Source organism: Bombus impatiens, unplaced genomic scaffold, assembly GCF_000188095.3.
Source record: "Bombus impatiens unplaced genomic scaffold, BIMP_2.2 scf_0712, whole genome shotgun sequence".
In the NCBI taxonomy this organism is placed as follows: Eukaryota; Metazoa; Arthropoda; class Insecta; order Hymenoptera; family Apidae; genus Bombus; species Bombus impatiens.
In genome coordinates, this window is record NT_177131.1 from 16164 (window position 1) to 24042 (window position 7879).

Genomic DNA, 7879 nt, shown 5'->3' on the forward strand with positions numbered 1-7879 from the left:
CAAGAAATTGTACAAAAAAGATATAGACAAGATATTTGTATAGATTAGCATTTTGAAAGGAAAAGGTATGCTGACAAATGTGCAAGTATTTTAAAAATAAGTTGTAAAATATATGAGATGATATACGTTATTTTTATTTTAGGGAAATTATTTGCTTAGAAAATTGCACAGCTTTAAAATGATTAAGCAGCTACCTGTATCGTTTCTTGCGAAATTACTCTTTTGTTTAAAACTCTCCCAAAATGGCGCCTTGGCCGATTGTCTTCTTGAATAAAACACAAATGAGTACACGAACAGGATATTGTATCATGCAATAGTCACGAGCTAACAATAAGATTCGGTTGTGTCCGACTTTCATGCTTTGGACCAGTACCGTTTTAATTCACGTCACCGGAAGTGACGACTCGGCGTCAAGACAGACGTACAAAGAAGAAAGAAATGTTGGAGATCGTAGTGCAAAATCTAGGAATTTGAACAGTTACAACATCTGTGCAGATATCTGTGGATGATTATAAATGGCGAACTTAAAAAATTTAATTTGATTTCTATAACTATACAATCGACTTCAAACTGAAGTAATAGATAAATTATCACGAATGCTGCAACACTCCTGCGCTTTTAATTCAAACTTCTTATTACCATCGTACAAATAATTTTTTGACAGTAGTATTTCTCTTTACAACACTTTTCACTTTTCTCTCCAAAATTAAATTTTCATCGCGTATTTTCCATCCTATAATACTTTATGTTTTAAATCAATACATTCTTCTTAATTATTTGTAGAAACTATATTAGACTTACGACGATTACTTAAAAATAACGCGCATACGCTAAATTGCACAAATATGCAAATAAGTAGTATACTTATACATTTATATGCACAACTAACTTATAAATACTACCAAGATTGTTCATAAAAATTTGCATTCATAGAATTGTATAAAGCATCAAACTATAGAGAAATGATTTATACAAAAACTATTTTCAGCCGACTTCGTCCCAATAAGGACACGGACCATACATCTTTCCCAACATCTATCCAATTCTTCTCTCTAGTTCCTATATACTAGCCCATAATTCGCATAAAAACAATTACCCCCATATACGTGTAGGATACTGGCGGGTATGCCATAGGAACGACACCAAATCCCGTGGAAATTCCGTTTCATTTTATGCAACACATTACACGAGACTGTCATAAATAGCCGCGGTCCCCGAAAGTCCTGTTACATGGCACGGGACCGTGTCCACCCAAGGAAATGGCGACTAAAACGGGAGGTGAGATCGAAAAGAAGACAAAGTTCTCACGTTACGCGCACGTGTTGTGTCGAGAAGCGTGCACGCGTGCATGCGCATGCACACACCGGTCTGTAGCGCTATACACGTGCACTGTGTCATCCCATGTACGGTGCACATCTCCATATACACGCGAGCTTGTCCTTTACGCGAATCAACGTGCACGTACGATTACGTTCCCGCGGCGGCGATACGCGTTTCTCGCTACATAATGCGATGCACGCGTTTTTCCGCTAACTTCTCCCTCGTTCTCCTCTCCGCAGTTTCTTTCCTCTCTTTTCTGTTACGTAACCACCGTGACCGCGACTCTTCCTGAACGTATGTACTTGACGTAACTCTTGTCCACGGTGCGGTGCACGTATGTAATGTACGTCAAGGAAGCACATCCTCCGGGTGAATCCCCCGTCCGATAACTGTACCTACACGCCCAACCGGGGACCAGAGCCGCTGTCAAGCTATGGTTTCGCAAGATTATCGATTTATCAAGCACGATCTCGATAACAGACGCTACGGCCCCTGCTGCGACAAGCCTGCCAAGTATTTCGGAACACGCCAAAAATTCTTCGGATTCTTATAGCCTGCGCAGGCGCAATCGCATCCAGTTCACTCGCGCCCTCTGGGCGCAAGAGCAAACTGAGATGGCGCGAATTATTAAACGAGGGACTTTCGCTATCTCCTCTATCGATTATGTTTTCTAGTGATTTTTCGTTTTACATAATTCCAGGCTCTTTCTCCCACGGTAACGGACGAGATGCTCGGGTAACAGGAGGGGAAAATAAATACAGTAAGACGTATCCTAACCGTTCTCGAAGCGGAGAGAAACGAAACGAGACTTTGCTCGCGGTATCATCGGAGCGTATCGGCAGGAAACCAGAGTGTTATACACGATTAATCTCGAATATAATCATCTAATGTAGATACTTTATCAAAACGACTAACGTATTCGATAGAGTATTTCAACGGAATACTTTTTTCTACTATTTTTCTGTACATAGTTCCAGTCGGTTGAACCTGACTGATTGCGAGAGAAAGAAGAAACATCGGAGAAGAGAAGAGAGAAAGAAGGGAAGCGACGGTCATCAGACATAATCCGCGTGCATTGTCAGGACTGAAAGATCGATCATAACGTTCGCTTCCTTATTGCGGAAACCTATCCATCGACTGACACGTAAGTCAGAGTTTGCATGTCCGATAGGAAATCATTGTGTCGGAAGGGCGTGGGCACTCGCGCGCGCCTCCGAGCCTGGAAGTGGATTCCGCTCTTTCTCTATTCTTTGACGAACAACGAAAATGCCTAACTATCGATGACGAGACCGTCTGCATACGAATCGAAAGGGATATAAGTATCTACGTATTCTGTGATACGCTCGACACTCGATCGACTCGCGTCATGCAGCAAAGATTATTACGTATTTCATCGAGCGTTATGCAACTACGGATCGCACGAGAAAGCACGCGGTATAGAAGTACACGGGAATGCGTGCGGCAAAAATGCGGATGCTCGTTAATCGATCGTATCGCGAGAACGGGATCAAGGACTGGTACTGGAAGGTGATCTCTGACCTGTTATTGGGAATGCAGGTTGTCTCAAGAGGATGATTATTACGATATACGAAGATATTCTTGGTTGTGAAATATTAAATTACAGTGATTTTTATGTGAACGTTCCAAAACTTTTGTTATTAAAAAGACTTTTAAGGATTAAGCTATCCGAATAGTATAATAGTTAGAATATATTAAATTATTGTTACTTTTTGTACATATTTTTATACAAATAAAAATATATTTATCATGTAATTACTTAATAATATTTTTAATGCAATACGTAAGAGTGAAACAGTTAAACTGCTTACTTTTATTCAAAAAATTGGACAATAGCTTTCATGAAAAAATTTTAAGAAATAGAGCTGTCTGAACATGTCTCTATAATATACTAACTACTTAAAAGATACCATTTACAAAAAGTGTTTACGTAGATTAAGATTAATAATTTGCTCTTTGAACTAAAAGCTATAAAAGCATTAGTTAAATTCAAAACTGCAGTTTTTGTTCATATACGATTTCTAAAAGTTTTGATTCGCATTAACAGGTTTAAGTAACATCGGAGTACCAAGAGAAATCTGATCAGACAAACGAATAAGCAGAACTTAATAGCAGAACTCGGAGGCAGATACTTCCTGCGCTTGTATCCAGTTTACACCGAAATTATGATCACGCACGGTTATGCGTACCCTTTCCGAACAACAAAAACAGAAACAGGCAACTGTGTGGACAAGTGACTATCTGCACGACTCGACGAGTACAGTTATGTCATCATCTTCTGTCGTCGCAGGAAGTTACCGTGGAGCAGAGCATAGGCAATAATTAAAGAAAATTACAAGTATCTGATCATAGGAAAGAGTAATTTTACCATGAAAGAGAGAGATAAAAAACTGAAACGATATGGAAAGTAGGAAAGTTACGAAAATCTTGAACAACTATAGATTATATACGTAACAAAATAAAAATTCTCTTCAAATGCTACGCATGAGGAAATTTATAACCGAGAAACTTTCTGAGAAAAACATCTATAGGATGAATTGAGTGAATTGCGTCGCACGTTTTATTTATAGTTAATAGCTACGTTTGAAATGATAATTATAATAGCTTTTAAAGAACTTCGTTCATTTTATATTTATGAAATAAATGAAAATTTTATAATAATTTAACTACTCGATTAAAAAATATACTCGGTACTTATATTACTTATTATTTGCCATAGACCTACAAGCTCCTTTTTCAGAATATTCAAATTTTATTTCTCTCTCTCTCTCTCTCTATCTATCTCTCTCTCTCTCTCTCTCTCTCTCTCTCTCTCTCTCTCTCTCTCTCTCTCTCTCTCTCTCTCTCTCTCTCTCTCTCTCTCTCTCTCTCTCTCTCTCTCTCTCTCTCTCTCTCTCTCTCTCTCTCTCTCTCTCTCTCTCTCTCTCTCTCTCTCTCTCTCTCTCTCTCTCTCTCTCTCTCTCTCTCTCTCTCTCTCTCTCTCTCTCTCTCTCTCTCTCTCTCTCTCTCTCTCTCTCTCTCTCTCTCTCTCTCTCTCTCTCTCTCTCTCTCTCTCTCTCTCTCTCTCTCTCTCTCTCTCTCTCTCTCTCTCTCTCTCTCTCTCTCTCTCTCTCTCTCTCTCTCTCTCTCTCTCTCTCTCTCTCTCTCTCTCTCTCTCTCTCTCTCTCTCTCTCTCTCTCTCTCTCTCTCTCTCTCTCTCTCTCTCTCTCTCTCTCTCTCTCTCTCTCTCTCTCTCTCTCTCTCTCTCTCTTCAACTAAAATAATTGAAATGATTCTGTATTTCAAATCTTTATTTTCATTTTAATTTCAAATCGCAAACCTAGGATATATTAATGCTAATTGATCCAAAAACTTCCCGCAAGGCCTGTTTATAAGCGCATGCTCTATTAACAACTCAGGAGACACGACCAGTTTCCATGTGAAATGAGAGAAATCTAAGGAGCTCCGATTTAACTGACTTAAATTTGTAGTGACACGAACGAATCGTTCGTAACGACACGCGTGCACACAAACGATTAAATCATATGGGTTTCGCGGCGTAATTGCACGCACGTGGCACAGCGCGTGGCTTCCCCCGATTGTATACGAGGCGCGCTCTTGCGGTGAAAAAGCCGTGCCATTGGCTTTCGTGCGTTTCGCCTGACATTCACACCTGACATTAGCCTCGGCAATAATCCGCGTAATTCTACGCTTACGAAGACGTACAACCTATTAAAAGAGCCAAGGCTCGAAGCCGGGAATCGCTAATCTGAGAGGTTTAAAGGTGAAGCACTCTTTCGCGCGCATTCGTGGTTATGCTAAAGGTGATGCTAGATGCTGGGTGGATGGCAAGGAGGATTATGGTACACGAGTGAAGACAGCGTGAATTGTTGATGATGGCGAAAGGAAAGGGTTTTACAGGATTTAAAGACTTTGAAATTATGAAATTGGGCTTTTTTAGTCGAAGATATTGAATGCAAGTTAATATACATGTGGCTTTGACTGATTTAATATAACGGACAAAGGTATATGTAGGATTTATGAGAAATAACGAAGTTAATTCAGTTGCACCAGATACCTTCTTCCCTAATTCGATTGTCCTCAAAATGAAAGAAACAGATAACTCGAAATATGTTTCGTCCGTAACTAGTATGTTACGGTATGTGTATTTTAACTTTCACTTTATAAAATAGCTATCCATTCAAACGTAGGAACGTTAACAAATTCTTGCATTTAGAATAATTAAAGTTGATTCTCTGATTATATAGAATGCAAGAATAGTTTATACTTCACACGATGTGTTATATGAAATCGTTTGATTTCACCAGTACCTGATGGAGTTCGTCGTAATATCCTCAACAATTTAAAAACTACAATTGCATAATACAGTCTGTACAATGCAATCCCCTGATCATTTATTCCATACGCGACACATTACACGACTAAAAATATCGCTAGACGTCAGAAGACAATACTTGTTTTCTATTACATCGTATTGACACGATGCTCTTCCCCGTTCATCATCTTCTCGAACGCGACCTCTCTCCACCCCAGAGACCGGTGCATGAAAGCTCGCGTCCGGTCACGACAAAATACCTTTCACGCGAAACGCGCGATTAATCAACGACAATTTGCTGCCGGTGTAACCTTTACTTTTCAGGTGAATTCCTAGGAAATGCGCAGTTCGCGCTTTGTCCTGGGCCAGCAGCAACGCTGCGGATAAATGAAGAAGGATCGACCGATGATTGTCAGGAAGGAGCACGCGACGAGGATGGCTCACGAAGTGGAAGAAGGACCGGTCTAGGAAAACTCGAACCTTGACGAAGTGCTCATAAATATGTCGCTCCGAGAGAATGCGCCGATGGTAGCCAATGCGTCTACTACGACCGCGGAATAAAGGCGTTTACACAACGCAGGAACGCGTTGTTACCTCTACGAACGGTTAATTGTTCGGTTCGATTCTTGTAAGGACAGGGCGGTTCGGGCTTTTAACATTTACCGCGGCCTCGCGGTTGTAAATTTATGTCGAGATGTTATGAGCGTTTGAATAGAACACGATGTTTATTGTGTTGAAAGGGGAATGCGTTTGTGCACGAATGTAACGTTAATCCGTTGTGGATTATTTCAGAATGTTCTTCTTGCTTATGAAGGGAAAGGATCGAGGAGCGCATAGAATATTTGACGAGTAATACACATAGAAATTAGCAAAATTTTCCATGTTGCTTCATAAACGAAGTTATGAGAATTGGAAGGTTAAAGTCAGCATACAAGCAGACTTCTATCGCAGATACAAACACTGTTCAGGTTGGGATGACAGAGGAAAGGTGCACTTATAATTCAATTCGCAATCGAAGGAACGTTAAATGCCAGTCCAACCTTCTGAATACTTTATCGCACTTTTCAAACCTACCAATTATTCAAATCGAACCAAATCATAACTAATAATTCTCGATCATTCTTAAACATCCCTATAAAATTATCTTAATACGCGCTTCGTACATTATCGTCTGCTTCAAATCACCCATTCTCCATAGCTTATTCAAATTACAACATATATAGTCTCTTCAGCCTATAATTTGTTAATGATGTGAACTTCCCTTAACACGTTCGAGAGTGACTCTGAACGATGATTTCGAACAAAACTTTATCGAATGACTGAAAACTTTTCTGCAATTATAATTAAAAAATAAATGAAACTGTGGATGTAAAAGTAGAAAGAAAACGTTTTCGACAATTTTTATTTAAAAACAAATGTATGTCATCCGCGTTTTAGTTAAAATTTTAGGAAGATAAACAGGCAAAATGATATTTGTTTCATGCATGAGGAAATTATAGGTGTAACATGTATATAATAGATATAAGCGTTATTTATACTTGTAATTGTCTTGTAGTTTATACTTATAATTGTAATTGTTGAGTATTGATTAAAAGTACTGATGATATGTATGTGTTGTCGTCGGTCATTATAGCGGAATACCATATAATATATATGCCATGCTGTCGCTCTCGAATGTGTTAATATTAACAAACACGATTGCATATCGAGGGCATCGGCGCGGCGGTGTCAACAGAAAACGAATATCGCAGCACACGCTCTATTGAAGTGAGCTTAAGTCAGTATACAGGCTACCAAACTGGAAACGCGTTGTCCAGTACTTCGTACTGCACGAGTGGTCAATGTACCGCACAGCTCGTATCACGTAACATCAGACCGCGACCACACGAGTTTACACACCCTAAAACAATGATGTACTTCGACCACAGCTGTCCCGGATACACCATTGTTGACGCGAACCACGCGCAAAAAGCAAGAGGTAGGTGACTTATTAGGGAGAATTAATAGAGTAACACAAATGTATCTAAATTAAAGAGGTGATTAAAAAATGACACAATTCAAAGAAGATTTTCAAAAAAAGCGACAAATTATTTTGAAACTTATTCTACGAAACTGCAAGTTAGTGCACACCGACAAAGTAAAATCTGTTTTGAAATCAGGCTACTGCTTGTTAAATCGTGCAAAGATAATTCTAGCCTTGAGGTAGCGTCGAGTTGCGTGACTACA